Source organism: Hemitrygon akajei, unplaced genomic scaffold (genome assembly GCF_048418815.1).
Source record: "Hemitrygon akajei unplaced genomic scaffold, sHemAka1.3 Scf000116, whole genome shotgun sequence".
In the NCBI taxonomy this organism is placed as follows: domain Eukaryota; kingdom Metazoa; phylum Chordata; class Chondrichthyes; order Myliobatiformes; family Dasyatidae; genus Hemitrygon; species Hemitrygon akajei.
The window spans coordinates 1,275,600-1,294,349 of NW_027332002.1; the positions used below are offsets into that span (position 1 = coordinate 1,275,600).

An 18,750-nucleotide genomic window follows, 5' to 3' on the forward strand; every position below is an offset into this window, starting at 1 on the left:
GAAACAGCTCTCTCTGATGATGAGATTAAGAAAGTGCCAGTCGGGTATTATCCCAAGGATGGAGTGTTAATGAGGAAGTGGATGCCACCTGCTACACCTGTGAGTGAGAAATGGGCAATTGTTCACCAATTTGTAGTTCCTAAATTTTCAGTCCTGTAAACTTTAACTTCGCCCCACAGTATGTCCTTAGGTGGCCATTTTGGAGTGAATTAAACTGTAAAAAGGATTATGAACGAACTTTACTGGCCTAATTTGAGGAAAGATGTTGTGACCTTTTGCAGAGCCTGTCACACTTGTCAAGTTGTGGATAAACCTAATCAGGTCACCCCAGTGGCCCCACTCCGGCCTATACCTGCATTCAGTGAACCCTTTTCCAAAGTTATAGTGGATTGTATTGGCCCATTGGCAAAGACTAAAGCTGGCCATCGGTATTTGCTAACTATTATGAGTACCTCATCCAGATTCCCAGAGGCAAAACCTCTCAGGAATATTAAAGCTCAAACTGTGACAAAGGCTCTTACTAAGTTTTTTTACTCTATTTGGTTTGCCTAAAGCAATCCAGACTGATCAAGGAAGTAATTTTACATCTGGTTTATTCCAGCAGGTGGTTTATGAACTGGGAGCTAAATGAATTACATCATCTGCATACCATCCGGAATCACAAGGGGCTTTAGATAGATTTCATTCCACCCTCAAAACAATGAATAAGACATACTGTGTTGAAAATGGAAAATACTGGGATGAAGGAATATATTTGTTTTTGTTCACAGTAAGAGAGTCAGTACAGGAATCACTGGGCTTTAGTCCATTTGAATTTGTATTTGGTCACTGCGTGAGGGGACCTTTGACCTTGTTAAAGGAACAGTGGATTGATGGGATGTACATGTTAACTTCTTAGACTATGTTTTGAAGTTCAAAAACAAACTACACCAGTCCTGTAGCCTAGCAAGACAAAACTTATAGATTTCTCAAAGCAAAATGAAGTTTTGGTTTGATAAGCAGGCTTGTGAAAGAAAATACCAGGTGGGGGGTGAGGTGGTTGCCTTATTTCCAATGTGGATGAATCCAGTTAAGGCGAAATTCAGTGGACCATATGAAATAGTCTCTTGTTAATGATGTGAATTATGTTATTAAGACACCCGACCGATGCAAACCAACACAGGTGCTACACATAAATACGATACAGACTTATTTTGACAAGCAGGCACCATCTGTGGGTTTTATTATCAAAACATATGAATCTGGCAACCCTGAGAATGAAACAATTAACTCATCTGAGACTTTTCACAAGCCAAACACGGTCCCAGTTAGGCTAATGAACTCGGTTGTTCAAGAAAACATTGATAATAAGTTGGCTCATCTGCAGCCAAAGCAACAACAACAGCTGAAGAAATTAATTCTGAAGTTTAAAGATTTATTTCCCAATGTTCCCAAGCAAACCACGGTCTCAGTACACGACGTAGATTTCGGACCAGCCAAACTGATTAAACAACACCCATATTGCATGAAGGTAGAAAAGTGTAAATTGGTTGAGCAAGAAATTGAATATATGCTGAACAATGGTATTATTAGACCTGTGATTATGGACTGTGCCTCCAAGAACCATGTCTGTAAAAGAGAGAGAGAGAAGAGCACAAGCAGCTTGTTACAGAGACAGATAGAGCGGAGGGCCTGCATGATGGACAGCTGGTGTTCAGCACAATGGTATTTAAAGGAGTGTTGCTGTTTGTTTCATAGGACAGGCAGACACACGAAGGCTAGTGGGAAGAGTTGTCACTGAAGTTTTAAATGCCCACGGGGGGTGGGGGGAGGAGGTTGAGGATCAGTTAAGAGGAATCAGTCTGTGACTATTAGTGCGTGTAAGAGCGACCCTGTGAAATCTGCTAGAAACCCTTGCCTGGGTTGGTAGACTGTCACTTGAAGACGGTGCTCTTAAGTTGGTCATGTTTGGCTAACTTGGAAGATTTGGAGGACATCGGAAGAGGGTCGACAACACCTGTTTGGATGCCAGATCTCTCACTCACTTCAATCCCGTGAACTGAACTAAATATCCTTACCATACCAGCGTAAGACTGCATCATTTACCAGCTAAGTTTGGAAAATATATATTTACACCTATATATGCATAACACTGCTAGATTTTGCACTGATTATGGAAAGGTAAATGAAGTAACAAAAACAGATGCATATCCTATCCGTAGGTTGGATGATTACATCGATAAGGCTGGAAAAGCTAAATTTCTTACAAAGATTGATCTGTTGAAAGGGTATAGGTGTGTTCCATTGACGGACAAAGGTAGAGAAATTTCTGTGTTTGTGACACCTTCTGGGTTGTACGAATACAATGTTTTGCCCTTTGGAATGAAAAATGCTCTAGGAACATTCCGGAGAATGATTGATTCTGTAATTCGAGGGTTGGAACACACAGATACCTATACTAATGACGTAGTCACAGGGAGTGACACTTGGAATGACCGTATCTCTGCAGTAGAAAAGCTGTTTGACAGGCTTTCCCAGGCCAGACTTACAGTTAACTTACCTAAGAGTGAATTTGGCCATGTCACTGTGACATATCTCGGCAATGTTGTAGGTCAAGGCAAATTGGTTCCTGTTCAGGCAAAAGTCCAGGCAATTTTCTGAATTTTCTATTTCGACTGGTAACAAGGCTCTTGGAAGGTTTCTGGGAATGGTTGGATATTATTGTAAGTTCTTTAAGAACTTTGCTGGTATCGCTCTTCCGCTAATTAATCTCCTGAAGAAGGGTGAAAAGTTTGTTTGGACCGAGCCTTGTCAGAAGATTGATTGAAAGTTATTATTTGAGATTAGGCCAATCAGTGTAGTGTCGTCAACAAATTTAATTCGCAGATTGGAGCTGTGAGTGGCGACACAAGTCATGGGTGCACAGAGAGTAAAGGAGGGAGCCAGGGAGACAACCCTGTGGGGTATGTGTGCTGAGGGTCAGAGAGACAGAAGTGAGGGAGTCCACACTTAGCACCTGCTGGCGATCTGACAGGAAGACCAGGATCCAGCTACACAAGACAGGGTGAAGGCCGAGGTCTCTGAGCTTCTTGTTGAAACTTCACGCCTTGGTATGGCTACTGCTCTGCTCATGACTGCAAGGAACTGCAGAGAGCTTTGGAGAACAGAGAACATCAGAGAAACAAGCCTCCCCTCCATGGACTCTTCCTACACTTCCCCTGCCTCGGAAAAGCTGGATAAGAACTCAAAGATCCTCACAATCTGGACATTCTTGCAGCCAACCTGCTCTCCCTTCAAGGAAGCTATACAAAAGCCTTAAAGTGCATACCAGAAGGCTCAAGGTCGGCTTCCTGTCTGTGGTTATAAGCCAAATGTATGATAAAATGGACTCGAGCTCACAATGTAACTTGACATGACACTGCACCATATGTCTATCTGCACTGCAATTTCTCTGCAGCCATAATGCTTTGTTACAGTTATTGTCTTGTCGTATATCAACTCAATGTACTGTCGTATTGTATTGATCTGCGTGGATGGTACATCAGGCAAATTTTTCACTGTAGTTCAGTACATGATGATAATAACAATATCCCCATTTTAATTGTGTGGAAAGATTAGACAGACTGAGCTTCTGCTTTGGAATCACAGAAGGAAAATTAACTGTTGCCTTTTCTGAGGAATGCAAATAAATAGAAAAGGCTTCAATCTCGCATTACAATCTGCGGTAACTGGGATCAGGTGACCGGTGGTGGGTCTCCCATATCAATATCAGAATCAGGTTTAATAGCACCAGCATATGTCATGAAATTTGTTGTCTCTGCAGCAGCAGTAGAACCTAACTCATAACAATAGATATTGACAATTGTGAGTTAAAATAAGAATATACATATTAAAAGGTTAAATTATATAAGTAGTACAAAAAATGTAATAAACTATTTTAATAGTGTGGAACTATTTGACTGACTGGGTTGTTGCTTTGGAAATTCTGGAGTGAAGCTTCGCTGAACTGTACACATTTATGAGAAGCTGAGATAAATCAAAAGGCTAAATTCTCACATAAATGGGTCACACATCCAGCAACATCGGCTGCACTTCAGCAGGTAAAACAGTGGAATGAAACATGCTGAACGTATTGCAGAAAAAAACATTGTCCACCCACCATGAGAGGAAGTGACAGATCCGGATCTCACTGCCTTGTCTGTACGGGTGAAAGATGAAGCTACACGTACACGTAGAGCAGTGACCCACAGATGCTGCAGAGAAACGTGAACAGGAAACGGGATCAGGTGGTGGTTGGAGGGTCAACCACCTGAACCGCTGACTCCGCTCCTCACCCTCACACGCTGCCCGACCCATTGGCCGCATTTCCCACATTATTTCATATTTACACCAGATACATATTTCGTTCTTCCCTCCATGTCTTCCCCATCCCTTTCCCTCCACCTCCAGGTCACAAAGTCATGGGCTCGATTCACATCCCAGTCCAAGACACAATTCAGACCCAAACAGGAAGTGCGCAGGTTTCATTTAAATCAGTTTATTCACATTCCTCCAGCCTCACGGGACAGGAACACTGAGACATCAAGTGAGAAACAGCAGGAAGAGGCCATTCAGCCCCTCTAACCATCAATGAGATGGTGTCTGCTCTCCCATCTCAGACAAATGTTTCAGCCCGATCCTCATTTCCTCGATCCCTTTGGTCTCCACACAATCTGCTGGCTTCGGTTTTATGTGAGGACGGTCACTGAGGGTGGTAATTTACAGACATTCGCCACCTTCAGAGGGGAGACATTTCCCCTCATCTCAGTCCCAGACAGTCCACCCCATTTTTCAGAGACTGGGATCCCTGGTTCAACTGGTAATGATGTTGTGCATTTCAATGTGTTCACCTCTCAGTCCTCGATTCTCTAAATGAAAGGTTTATCACATTTGATCTTTCTCCATCTGATGACCCACCACTCCAGGGGGTCAGTCTGGTGAATCTTCATTGCACTCTCTGTAACAAATACTCTCTAACCTCTTTGTTAATCCTCTGTTGCATTAATTACCACCTTCTACAGCCCGGTGTTGCCCCAAACACTCACCTCCCACCGTCACTATTTCCACCTTCCCACCTCCCCTCTCACCCGGACCCACCTCTCACTCCCCAGCTCTTGCCCCATCCCCACCCCTCACCTCTTTTCTCTGACTATTTCCCGTCCACTCTCAATCCAGAGGGAGGGTCTCGGCCCGAAATGTTGACGGTCCATTTCCCTCCACAGATGCTGCCCGACCCACTGAGTTCCTCCGGCAGTTTGTTCTTTGGTCTGTATAACCCGTGTTAGTATGGGGAGCGGGATTTTACACCATATTCCAGGGACAGTCTCAACAAATCCCAAATAATTGTCACTTTGCCGGACCATTGGCCCCGCTTAATAACAGTCTGCAGGTGTTTGCCCTCCAATGTGGTGAATCCCTCTGCTCGCCACCACCGTGGGCTCAGACATTTCCACAGATGAGCCCCTCCTGTCCCCACCGGGACAAACATCCTGTCCGACCCCGTCTCACACCATCTTCATTCTTTCAGTAAAATCCCCCTCTCCCTCCCTCCCCGGGGAACCGGCATCAAACCGACGGGCCGAGCGGTCTCCTCCTATCTCTCAGTGATACATCAGACTCTGGCCGCAGGAGACGCTGCACAAACTCCCCAACTTCCCTCGGAGGGAAATAGAAATAAATCAGAAAGCGGACATTTACATTGAGATTTGTTCCGCTCTGTCCAGACTCCGGCACCGCAGCGAGAGACGAACTCAGCGGGGTAACGCCCTCTCGGCTTGTCCGCTGCCGCTATTGGGTGTAACCAGTGATTGACATTCCTGCGCACCAATGGAAAAAGCGCAGCTCTTGAAGCTTTGTTTTTCAGCGGTGGGGGAGGGGATGGTCACGTGATTGGTAGCTCAGCCGTTAAACCGATAAAGCTCGAGCTCTCCAGCGCGCGGGTGACGTAAACACCGCGCACGCGAGGGCAGATCCCGGTGTGAGGAGCCCCCGTGTGACGTCAGTCGCGTGGGGGGGGGACGGAGCTGTGTGACGTCACCCGTGGGAGAGCGCTCCCATTTGAAAACACCTGAATGGACGTTTCTGATGATTTCAGTGGGACAACAACATTAATCACGGGTTTCATCAATGAATCCAGTGTTGTGAGATGTAAAGTCCCCTGTTATGTGTCCGGCTGTGCCGTTTTGTTGGTGGAGTGGGCAGCGTGGTGTTTGTCTCGATACGGGTCACACCACCAGAATTGCCAGCGGGGTCCACACACAGTGTATTAGTCAACAGAACACCTCTCGTCCCTGTAGTCTTTGTCTCCTGGTAAACTCAACACACTGACAATGTGGATAATAGATACCGCATCCTCTTTAAAGTCAGTTATTCATTCAGACAGCTGATCGCTGAGAGGAATTATATTTATTGGACATTAAAGTTCGCCCAGATTCGTTTGGACGGATTTGATGTGGAGTTCGGGGTGTCACAGTGAAAGGGCCGGAGGGCCAAACTCTCTCCGTTGTCCAAACATCCTTCCAGGTGAGGCGACACTTCACCTGTGAATCTTCCGGGATCGCGTCTTGTGTCCGCTGTTCCCGATGCGGCCGCCTCTACACTGGTGACACCGGCTGCTCCGCAGTTGTGCGGGGTAGGGTTGTATTTTTTGGGGGGACGGATCGATATTATTGTTCCCTTTTGTGCTTGGGGGGTGGGTTTTGGGGGTCGATGATCGGGATGCCGTTCCTTTTGATGCGGGGGGTGGGGTGGGAATTTGATTTTTCTCTCTGAACGACTTTCATGCTCTTTCTTTGTTTTGTGGTTCTCTGGAAAAAAAACGCAAGAGTTGTTTATGGATACCTGCTTTGTTAATAAACTGACCTTTGAACTATCCGCTCCCAGCGGGACTTCCCGGTGTCCAAACATTTTCATTCCGATTCCCATTCCCGATCCGACGTGACAACCCATCCCCTCCTCTTGTGCCAAGTTAAGACCACCCTCAAGGTCCAGGATCTGCACCTTATATTCCGTCTGGGTAGCGCCCCCCCCCCCCATAACCTGATGGCATGAATATGGATTTCTCCTTCCAGTGAACAAATCTTCCCTCCCACTCCCTCTTTTCCTCTCTGACGTCTCACGACTGTTGACTCTTTTCGATAGATGCTTGCGGGATCTGCTGAGTTCCGCCAGCATTTTGTTTGTGTTGCTCTGGATTTCCTGCATCTGCAGACTTTAAAGAGCAACCACGAGGAAATCTGCAGATGCAGGAAATCCAAACAACACACACAAAATGCTGGTGGGACACAGCAGGCCAGGCAGCATCTATAAGGACAGTGCTTCTCCTTATAGATGCTGCCTGGCCTGCTGTGTCCCACCAGCATTTTGTGTGTATTATCTGCAGACTTTGTCGCGTTTGTGATTTGCCCCTCCGATCACAGGAGGCGCTGCAGTGACCGCTGGCCACTAGTGGCGATGTGTAGACCTCCGGCCGCTGGTGTCGCTGTACGGACCTCCGGCCACTGGCGACGATGTGCAGACCTCCGGCCACCGGTGGTGCTGCGGAAAAACCTCCCGTTAAACGCATGCGCAGTGCCAATGCAGCTGTTGGGGGGTTCTTCGACTGGAGTGGGGGTGAGTGGGGTCTGATCTCGGCGGATTTCTGTAAATTGGGGGCCGGTTGCATTAGGAAAGAGCCGGGCCCGAGCTCTGCCGGACGGCTGGAGCCAGGGTGCAATGCCAATCTTTTAGCTGCCGGAGCTGTACGAGCGGCGATTGATAAGTTAGTGGCCTATGTTAGAAGGCCTAAAGTTATACTGCTCTCGGTACATAAACTTGCAGTTCAACTCTTTGAGTGATTATGCAGAAATTTTGAAATTAAAACTCTTGCGGTATTTCTGTTTCAGATAATGGAAAATGGCTAGTTTTTCTGAAATCGACCGTCCACCTTAGGCCACGATTTTATCAATCATCCCTCGTGTGTCACACCTAATTTGTGTACCTGCTCCTTTCATGTGCTGGGCAACTTCCTTGACTTCCTTCCCCCATTCATGTGATGAGCACGTACACAAATTGGGTGTATGTGTGTGTATATATATATATATATATATATATATATATATATATAGGCTTTTTATAATGTCAAACACTAAACAAATATGAAAGAAATATATATGAATTCCAGAGCTCCACAGAAATACGGTGATAGTTAAGACATTAACAAGATTCTTGCCAATCTCTGCATTTCAGTATATAACTGGTACAATAAATCTTAACACTTTGCCCTAATTGGGTGGCAATGGAGTTCAGCTCCACTAAAGAATTATCTGTCTCTGCACTTCTTGGCTCTGCACTCCCCAGTAGTCTGTCCAGATTAATAGCTAATCCTCTTGTTAGACACACTTTGCGTATATGGGCTCAGTTTAGGAAATGCTATGGTTTCCATGGTTTTTCTGTTTCCAGCCCTGTCGTACATAATCACCTTTTTTTTTACCTACTACGTACGATTCAGCATTCCATGTTTGGTATAGGAAGGGCATTAGACATTTTGAAGATCTTTTCATTAATAATCACTTCGCTTCTTTTAAGCAGCTCTCTGTTAAGTTCAATCTGCCCAATGTTCATTTTTTTAGATATCTCCAAATTAGACGCTTTATTGCTCCTTTAATTCCTAACTTTCCTGAAATGCCTGCGAAAAATGCTATGGACTTATTTATTTCCATTAATCCACTAGGTAAAGGTTTAATATCAATCATTCGAGATAAATTAGCAGCCTTACGATGGGCCCCTGTGGATAAAATTAAAATGACCTGGGAGCAGGATTTAAATACCTCCTTATCTGATGAGAGCTGGGACTCGATTCTCAAATCGGTTAACTCAACTTCTCTTTATGCTCGCCATTGCCTTTTACAGTTTAAGATTGTTCATAGAGCCCTTATGTCTAAATCTAAACTATCTCGATTCTACCCTAACATTAGTCCGCTCTGTGATAAATGCAAGTGGGGCGAGGCCTCTCTCATTCATATGTTCCTGGTTCTGTCCTAGCTTGGAGAAATTTTGGAAAGATGTCTTCACTACGTTATCATATATTCTGAATCAGCACCAAGAACCAAACCCCTTAATTGCTTTGTTCGGTTTCTGGGGCGAGACAGATTTACGTCTGAGTCCGACCAAATGCCGAATATTATCCTTTGCCTCTCTCCTGGCTAGACGCTTGATCCTCCTTAGATGGAGAGATGTTGCCCCGCCCACTCATGCTCAATGGCTTAACAACATTATGGCCTGCTTGGACCTCGAAAAAATTCACTATTCAGTTCTTAATTCGGATCTAAAGTTCCATAAGGTCTGGGGACCTTTTATCGAGTACTTTCATAACCTTCCTCTTGACTAGGGTTTTTTTTCTTTTTCGGTCCCTTGCTTTCAGCTCCCTTTTTTTTCTGGTAGTAGGCATTATTATCCTCTGTTGCTAAGTGTATTCACAGTCTGGGAGTTTGATTGTCCTGATTTATATTCTCTATATTGTGTTGTGGTTGGTCTGGAGTTTTTTTTTTGTGTTGTGGGGCTTGGGGAGGATACTAAGTTTACTTGTCTTCAATTTAGGTGCTTTTTAAAAAATTCTCTTTCTTTGTAACATATTGTCATTGTATGCTTAATTTTGCACTATATTAATGTTCCTCATTGTGATTTGGGGTTTTTTAATTTGTAAAATGTATAAAAAAACTAATAAAAAAAAGAAAAGAAAAAACATATAACACTTAATTTAATAATATGACAAAGTATTGCACGGTTGCATTCACTAATTATCATAAAATATAATTACCAAGCAAGTGAAGTAACGTCGTTTGCTTCGAAGCCATAGGATTGTTAGTGAGAAAAAATTTACTTTTGCATTAGCGAGTAATCCACGGACCACCACAGTCACAGCTGCAGGATTTCACCAAAAACGATCAAATATCCTATCCTAATGTTATTAGTGGTATTCCCCCCCCATCCACCAACCCCAATCCCCAACCCCCGCTTCTGTAAAATTCCCTCAATTTAATATGCAGCCGCTGTTAAATTCCCCGCTTATTTATTTTGATTTTTTTACAGTGGTGCTCCGGTGAGCTCCGGCAGCACTGCACCCCTGTTTAGATCCAAGTAACATGGACCCGGGGATCAAGCTGCCCAGGTTTACGAGGTGTTGAGTGAGTATTTCTGGTCTGGGATCAACTGTTTTTTTTTCTGGAGTTCCTTTGGAAGCGTTGCTGCTAATCTGAGGAGAGAATGAGTTTGTATTCCATCCTGTTCTGTGTTTGAACCAGTAGAAATAGACCTGGGGGGGTTCAGTGTTTGAACTGTGTTTGGAAATTCCTCCTCGCTGTCACTTGTCTGTTAGACAGTGGAGATCAAACAGAAACTCAGGTTGCTGGAGATCTGCACTAAAATGAAAAATTCTGAATCCATTCTGACAAATGATTGTGAACCTGAATCGTTAAATTTGTTTCTCTCCCCACAGCAGTTCCTTACCTGTTGAGCGATTCAGGTGAATCCGGTTTCTTTTTATTCCATTCACTCTGGAATGGTTTAAATTTCCTGATTGTCTGTTGTACTTGGGAATGTGTTCAGTGCAGTTGTTGCTAATGAGATTCACGTGAATAATCTCAGGAATGATCGGCTTTATGTATGAGGAGCATTTGATGGTTCTGGGGTTGTGCTCAATGGAGTTCAGACGGGGGTGAAAGGGGAGGGGGTGGTTAAGTAAACCTACCGAATGCTGAAAAGCCTGGATACAGTGGACATGGAGAGGATGTTGCGATTAGACAGAGAGTCTGTGATCTGACAGCACAGTCTCAGAATAAAGATGCTTCCCTTTAAAACTGAGATGAGAAAAATTTCTTCAGCCAAAAGATGGCTGATCTGTGGAATTTGTTGCCACAGAGGTTGTTTGAGGCTGCCATTTGGGTATATTTATGACAGAGATTAATATACTCATGATTGCTAAGTAGCTTCAGGGTTACAGCAGGAAGGCAGGAATATGTTGTTGGAATAAATCTCAGCCATGGTTGAGTGGTGGAGCAGGCTCGATGGATCGAATCACCTAATTCTGTCCCTACATCTTATATCTGACCATGACTGAACGATGACTCCTTCCTATCCCATATCAGGTTTTGTGACGTGCGAGGACAATTACAGATTTGTTCACTGAGATCATTATATTTGTTTTCACTGTTTAGATTTCAGTGAGTAGAAATATTTTGTTCTCCTTTGTATTGTTAACGTGCTTCATTATCATTTATGTTAAAGTTAGACCTGTGGTGAGAGATTTATTGGAAGAAAAACCCACAACTGGAAGCAAACCACGACTGAAGATGAGGGAACAGCAGCAAGTGAACCAGCCCGAGGACTGAGAGCACCGACTGGAGAGAAACCCTTCTGACTCAGAGATTCCAGTGATTCAGTCAGGAGCAAGTTTGGTGAGTCTCATTTACTCAGACACTGGTCCTTTAGACATTACATACATGTAAAAGGAAGGTAGGGAATAGTTGGAGTGAGCTCAATGTGACCAGAAATACCAGTTATGCCTCTATCAGACCCAGTTGCAATCACTCCAGGTCTGGTAATGTGCTGTCAGTATCCCAGCTCTTTAAAGTCACACACATTCCCTCAGTGTTCGCTCATTTGAAGAGCTTGCATCTTCTGAAGTAGCTTTTGGTTGGTTCTGAGTGTGGAGAGGGAAAGAGGGGTGTTTATATTTACTATCTTGCAAAAAGAAGTAGTTGTTTGCAATTACTTGCTGCAAACTCACTACCCATACCCTGTACATTCTCCAGCAGATTATTGACATAGATGACAAGTAGCAATGGGTGTCACCCTGGGGAGCTCCAGGAGACACGGGCCTTGAATCCAATAAACAGCCTCCCAGCATCACCAACACACACAAAATGCTGGTGAACACAGCAGGCCAGACAGCATCTATAAGGAGAAACACTGTCGACCTCTGGTGCTTCCCCCCTCCCCTTCCTTTCTCCCGAGGCCTCCCGTCCCATGATCCTTTCCCTTCTCCAGCTCTGTATCACTTTCGCCAATCACCTTTCCAGCTCTTAGCTTTATCCCACCCCCTCCGGTCTACTCCTATCATTTCACATTTCCCCCTCCCCCACTACTTTCAAATCTCTTAGTATCTCTCCTTTCAGTTAGTCCTGACGAAGGGTCTCGGCCCAAAACGTCGACAGTGCTTCACCTTATAGATGCTGCCTGGCCTGCTGTGTTCCACCAGCATTTTGTGTGTGTTGTTTGAATTTCCAGCATCCGCAGATTTCCTCGTGTTTGCTCCCATCATCACCATCTGCTTCCTACCATTGAGCTGTTCCCAGACTCTGGGCTCTGTGACAAACTCAAAGGTAGCAGCAAGATTAGACAGTGATTAATATAAAGAGAGATTTGTTGCTTCCTGAAAGCTGTCTGATGCAATGGACCAGATCCTCCCTTGCTCACAACTAAATCTGCCCTAGGACGCATTCTCCCGGGTCACACTGTGTCCGATAACCCATATCCCCAACCTCCCTCCACCCTGTCGGTAGCCCCACAACTTTCCCACCATTTACCCCACACCCGTACATGTAGACAGATCCTCATCACCGACATCCACTTTCACAGCTTGGAGAACCAGAACTAACTGATCCTACATTCCCGGCCCTGACGGTGCAGCCGCCTGGCTCGGACCCGGCCCTGACGGTGCAGCCGTCTGGCTCGGACCCAGCCCTGACAGTGCAGCCGTCTGGCTCGGACCCGGCCCTGACGGTGCAGCCGCCTGGCTCTGTCCCGGCCCTGACAGTGCAGCCAGCCGCCTGGCTCGGTCCCGGCCCTGACGGCGCTGCTGCCTGGCTCGGACCCGGCCCTGACGGTGCAGCCGCCTGGCTCGGACCCGGCCCTGACGGTGCAGCCGCCTGGCTCGGACCCGGCCCTGACGGTGCAGCCGCCTGGCTCGGTCCCGGCCCTGACGGTGCAGCCGCCTGGCTCGGACCCAGCCCTGACGGTGCAGCCGCCTGGCTCGGACCCGGCCCTGACGGCTCAGCCGCCTGGCTCGGTCCCGGCCCTGACGGCTCAGCCGCCTGGCTCGGACCCGGCCCTGACGGCTCAGCCGCCTGGCTCGGTCCCGGCCCTGACGGTGCAGCCGCCGGGCTCGGACCCGGCCCTGACGGTGCAGCCGTCTGGCTCGGACCCGGCCCTGACGGTGCAGCCGTCTGGCTCGGACCCGGCCCTGACGGTGCAGCCGCCTGGCTCGGACCCGGCCCTGACGGTGCAGCCGCCTGGCTCGGTCCCGGCCCTGACGGTGCAGCCGCCTGGCTCGGTCCCGGCCCTGACGGCTCAGCCGCCTGGCTCGGACCCGGCCCTGACGGCGCAGCCGCCTGGCTCGGACCCGGCCCTGACGGCGCAGCCGTCTGGCTCGGACCCGGCCCTGACGGCGCAGCCGTCTGGCTCGGACCCGGCCCTGACGGTGCAGCCGTCTGGCTCGTACCCGGCCCTGACGGTGCAGCCGCCTGGCTGGGTCCCGGCCCTGACAGTGCAGCCGTCTGGCTCGGTCCCGGCCCTTTCCCACTCTAACCGCCCTTCGATTTACACAATCCCGAGATCAGCCCCTTCCTCATCGCCGCCCAACCAGGCTCAGAGCTCGTTAAGGAGCCTCGTATGTGGCACCTTGTCAAAGGTCTGAAAATCCACGTACACAATATCAACCAATTCTCCTTTGTCCACCCTGCTTATTATTTCTCAAAGCAATCCACCAAATTTATCAGGCAACCCTTCGTTGCCTATTCCAGTGGGGTTGATCCTAAAGCTGAGCCAGGATCCTCAAGTGTGGCACAAGGTCGGCCAAGTAGCAACAACCACTCCAACCCTCGTCCCCCCTCGAGAACCCGTCTGGTAGGGTGTGGTTCCATGCCGCTGCCCTGTTCTTTCTCCCGGCAGCCAGGGATAGGCCCCGTTTCCACAAACACAATAAGCTCCATTTAGTGGTCCAGGGGAATCATAAGTTTGACTCTTGGTACAGTTACTACTTCCCACTTGATAGGGTGCACTCTCATTCTGGTTACACCAACAAGTAGTACTAGCCACTGCTGGAGATGTAACTCTTATCCCCGTCCATAGCTTGGAGAAGTCTTGTGGAGTAGATCCATGACTCCAACCCTCGAAGCAACACCATCCCCAGTCTCGCCTTCCAGACCTGGATATGGTGCAATTGACAATGCTACCATTACGGCTATCAGAAAACACCGGAACTGAATTTACTTCGCTAGTATTTAGGGGCACCACTGACATGGGGATCGTAGTCTGACCATGTTGGGGAATTTCATCACATACCCAACATGCTCCCCGCTCCACGTGCTTGGCGTAGGTGTGGTAGAGGGACAGCAAAGTGTAAAACTGGAGGCCTCCTGAGACAGGGGCAGGTTCCCTTAGGGTCATTAAAATCAGCATTAACCAGTACATTATTCAGTCCTTATCAGTTCCGCCAGTAACATGTTTACAGTCCGTTTGATGTATCCACCGGAGCTGCCCTTCCACCATCACTGCAGGAGGTGTTGTCAGTAGCACTTGGTACAGTCCTCTCCACCTCGGTCCCAACTTCCTACCATCCCAGTTCTTGAGCAGGACAAAATCTCCAGTTTCGATGGTGGAGTGGTCACCTTTAGTTGGGGTTTCGTCCTCTCGATAGGCCTGTCGTACCAGTGAATGCAAGCTTTGGAGAGTTTTAGTTAATTTGCATAAGTATTTTCCCATCTCCTCCCCCAAGGTGTGCATATCCAATGTTGCAGGTAAGCTCTCAGGGAGGAGCGGCAAACAAGGTCAGGGTCCCCATGGGTTCTCATGGGCTTCCCATAGATAATTTCTGCCGGTGATTTCTTACTTGATGGCGTGATTCTCATATGGAATAGGACTAAGGGTAAAACCTTCAACCAGATCATTTCAGTTTCTTGTGTAAGTTTTGCCAACTTATCTTTCAACTGGCTCCTTCCACTATGTCGCTGCATTCAGATGATAGGTGCAGTGGAACTGCTGTTTTATAGCAAGGAGTTTACAGATTTCCTCATTTATTTTGGCCCATTGTCCTAGCTGATCATTTCTGGAAGTCTATAGCAAGGAGTTATTTCTTTTAGCAATATGATCACAACAATTATAGTTGTAGGAACAGCTTCAATCCATCTGCTAAATCCATCTACTATCACTGAGCAATACCTATAACAGTGGACTCCAGGTAATTCTATAAAATCAAGTTGCAAACAAGAAAAAGGTCCACCAGGCAAGGGGGTAGTTCCGGAACCACAAGGCATCCCCTTTCCAGCATTTGATTTTTTATTACAGTTTAAGCATGCTTTGGCTCGCTTTTCAGCTACTTTCTGGAAATCAAGTTTGTAATAATGTATTAACCATCCCCTCCTTGCCCAAGTGTGTACAATTATGTACATAATCTATCAAAATAGGTAAGAACACGGAGGGAACACAGACCTTTCACGCAGGGGTCACCCATAAATTGGTCTGAGGTTCGAGGTGGCAACCCATTTGGGACCATAGTTTGCTCTCTCCTTCAGGGGCGTTCCCCTGTTAGTTACGTATTTCCCACAAGTCCGGCATACCCGTCCTTAGATTTTGTCTAATAGGAGCTTGCTGGGTTCCCGAGGGGAACTAAACATGTGGTATTCAAGGCTGTCTGTTTGGCAGCTGCATCAGCCCTAACATTACCCTGGAACATCTCATCACACTCCCCAGTATGGGCAGCACATTTAATAATAGTCAAAACTCGAGGTAGCTGTAGAGCGGTGAATAAGTTGTTCACAAAGGTAGCATTACTAATGGGGTGGCCAGAGGAAGTCAGGAATCCCCAAAGCCCCGTAGTCAGTTCATAACGGGAGTCCGTGTAAAAGTCCGCACTTTAGTCTGTTGCTAGGATACAGGCAGAGTCAGAGCAAACAGCTCAGCCTTCTGGGCTGAGACAGCCGCTTCAAAAGAGTCCTGCTCAATTACACTGGCATGCAAAAGTTTGGGCACCCCGGTTAAAGTTTCTGTTACTGTGAATAGTTAAACGAGTAAAAGTTGAACTGATTTCCAAAAGGCATAAGTTAAGATGACCCACTTTTAAAATATTTTAAACAAGAAAACTTTTTTATTTCCATCTTTTACAGTTTCAAAATAACAAAAAAGGAAAAGGGCCTGAAGCAAAAGTTTGGGCACCCTGCATGGCTGTACTTAGTAACACCCACTTTAGCAAGTATCACAGCTTGTAAATGCATTTTGTAGCCAGCTAAGAGACTTTCAGTTCTTGTTTGGGGGATTTTCGCCCATTCTTCCTTGCGAAAGGCTTCTAGTTCTGTGAGATTCTTGAGCCGTCTTGCATGCCCTGCTCTTCTGAGGTCTATCCACAGATTCTCGATGATGTTTAGGTCGGGGGACTGTGAGGGCCTTGGCAAAACCTTCAGCTTGCACCTCATGAGGTGGTGCATTGTGGATTTTTAGTTATGTTTAGGATCATTATCTTGTTGTAGAAGCCATCCTCTTTTCATCTTCGGCTGTTTTTTTTACAGACAGTGTGATGTTTGCTTCCAGAATTTGTTGGTATTTAATTGAATTCGTTCTTCCCTCTACCAGTAAATGTCCCCGTGCCACTGGTTGCAACACAAGCCAGAAGCATGTTCGATCCATCCCCGTGATTAACAGTTGGAGAGGGGTTCTTCTCATGAAATTCTGCACCCTTTTTCCCCCAAACAATCCTTTGCTCATTGCAGTCAAAAGGCTCTATTTTAACTTCATTGGTCCACAGGACTTGTTTCCAAAATGCATCAGACTTGTTCAGATGTTCCTTTGAACCTTCTGAATAGAACTCTGGGCACCTTGGCTTTAACCCAGGGCAAACTGAAACAATGATATGGGGAAGCACCAGTCCTGTCTGTTGCCAAAGGAAATCCGGAACTGCAGGCAGTAATGTGCTGCCCTCTTTTCCTTTAACCTCCCCAATCACCGTAACTGGGAACTCCTGTCCCTCGAGGGGTGCATAATACTGGCTTTCCTCAGTTGAGCACCCCGGAGGGTCATAGCACAGAGTCACATGAGTGTCGGCCACTGGCAGAAGGGGTTCAAACGCAGTGGAGTCCAGATTAAGTGCCCAGCACCGGGGGGGGGGGGAAGGGGGGGTCGGTAACTGGGGAAGATGTCGGTTGTTCGCTAGTTCCAGGGTGATACCCTTGTCCGCGCAGAGAATCTCGACTTCCAACGGACAGAGCAAGTCACTCTCTGCTAGATTACACCCCCGACTGGTGGTGACTGTAAATTAAACCTCACACTGGGTCCCCTGGAATTCCACCTGCAGTGGCTGGGTACGTGAATACGTATGTGCCCTGCCTTTGAACCCAAACAGAATGATTGTCTGATAGCTGTTTTCCATCTTCTGATACTATTTCCTGATCGACAGTGGTTGTGGTTGCAATCAATCATAAACGGAACAGGAATTCCAGCAACTTGCAATATTACATTGGGCTCTTCCTGAGGGGTGGTACTCATGGTAGGAAATATCTTTGCTTGTCTTCCCTAGCAGGGATGACAGTGGAACAACAATGGCAGGTATTTCTGGGAATAATACAGAAGGTGCAGGATCAGTTCAAAGAGGAGGAAAGATTCTAACTGGAGTAAGGGGCGACCGTGGCTGTCAAGGGAAATCAAAGATGGTATAAAAATAAAGGAGAAAAAGTATAACATAGCAAAGATGAGCAAGAAGCCAGAGGATTGGGAAACTTCTAAAGAGCAACAGAAGATAACTAAAAAGGCAATACGGGGAGAAAAGATGAGGCATGAAGGTAATATAAAGGAGGATAGTAAAAGCTTCTTTAGGTATGTGAAGAGGAAAAAGTTCAGACCAAAGTTGGGCGCTTGAAGACAGAAATGGGTGAATTTATTGCGGGGAACAAGGAAATGGCAGACGAGTTGAACAGGTACTTTATATGTGTCTTCACTAGGGAAGACACGGACGATCTCCTGATATAATAGTGGCCAGAGGTCCTAGGGTAACGGAGGAACTGAAGGAAATTTATATTGGGCAGGAAATGGAGTTGGGTAGACTGATGGCACTGAAGGCTGGTAAATCTTCAGGGCTGATGGTCGGCATCCCAGGGTACTTAAGGAGGTGGCTCTGGTATTGGTAATCATTTTCCAATGCTCTATAGATTCAGGATCAGTTCCTGAGAATTGGAGGGTCGCTAATGTTATCCCACTTTTTAAGAAAGAAGGCAGAGAGAAAACAGAGAATTATAGACCAATTAGCCTGACATTAGTGGTGGGGAAGATGCTGGAGTCAATTATAAAAGATGAAATAGCGGCACATTTGGATAGCAGTAACAGGATCGGTCCGAGTCAGCATGGATTTACGAAGTGGAAATCATGCTTGACTAATCTGGGATTTTTTTGAGGAATTAACTATGAAAATGGACAAGGGAGAGCCAGTGGTTGTAGTGTACCTGGACTTTCAGAAAGCCTTTGATAAAGTCCCACATAGGAGATTAGTGGGCAAAATTAGAGCACATGGTATTGGGAGTAGGGTACTAACATGCATAGAAAATTGGTTGGCAGACAGGAAACGAAGAGTAGGGATTAACGGGTCCTTTTCAGAATGGCAGGCAGTGACCAGTGGGATACCGCAAGGCTCGATGCTGGGGCCACAGCTGTTTACAATATACATTAATGATTTAGATGAAGGAATTAAAAGTAACATTACCAAATTTGCAGATG

The 18,750-nt window shown here is 46.6% G+C and overlaps 1 protein-coding gene across 6 annotated transcripts in view; it reads left to right on the forward strand.

Annotated features, from left to right (window-relative positions):
• LOC140723506 (uncharacterized) overlaps positions 1–18,750 on the forward strand; it is a 321,455-nt gene that overhangs the window by 294,486 nt on the left and 8,219 nt on the right. The window contains exons 1-4 of one of the 6 annotated variants that reach the window (XR_012097914.1): positions 7,480–7,629; positions 10,087–10,181; positions 11,281–11,450; positions 16,158–16,232. The gene's annotated coding sequence lies outside the window, so the exon portion shown is untranslated. Of the gene's footprint in view, positions 1–7,479; positions 7,630–10,086; positions 10,182–11,280; positions 11,451–16,157; positions 16,233–18,750 lie in introns of those variants that run through there. The other 5 variants (XM_073038067.1, XM_073038069.1, XM_073038068.1 and 2 more) reach the window with 5 other exon arrangements.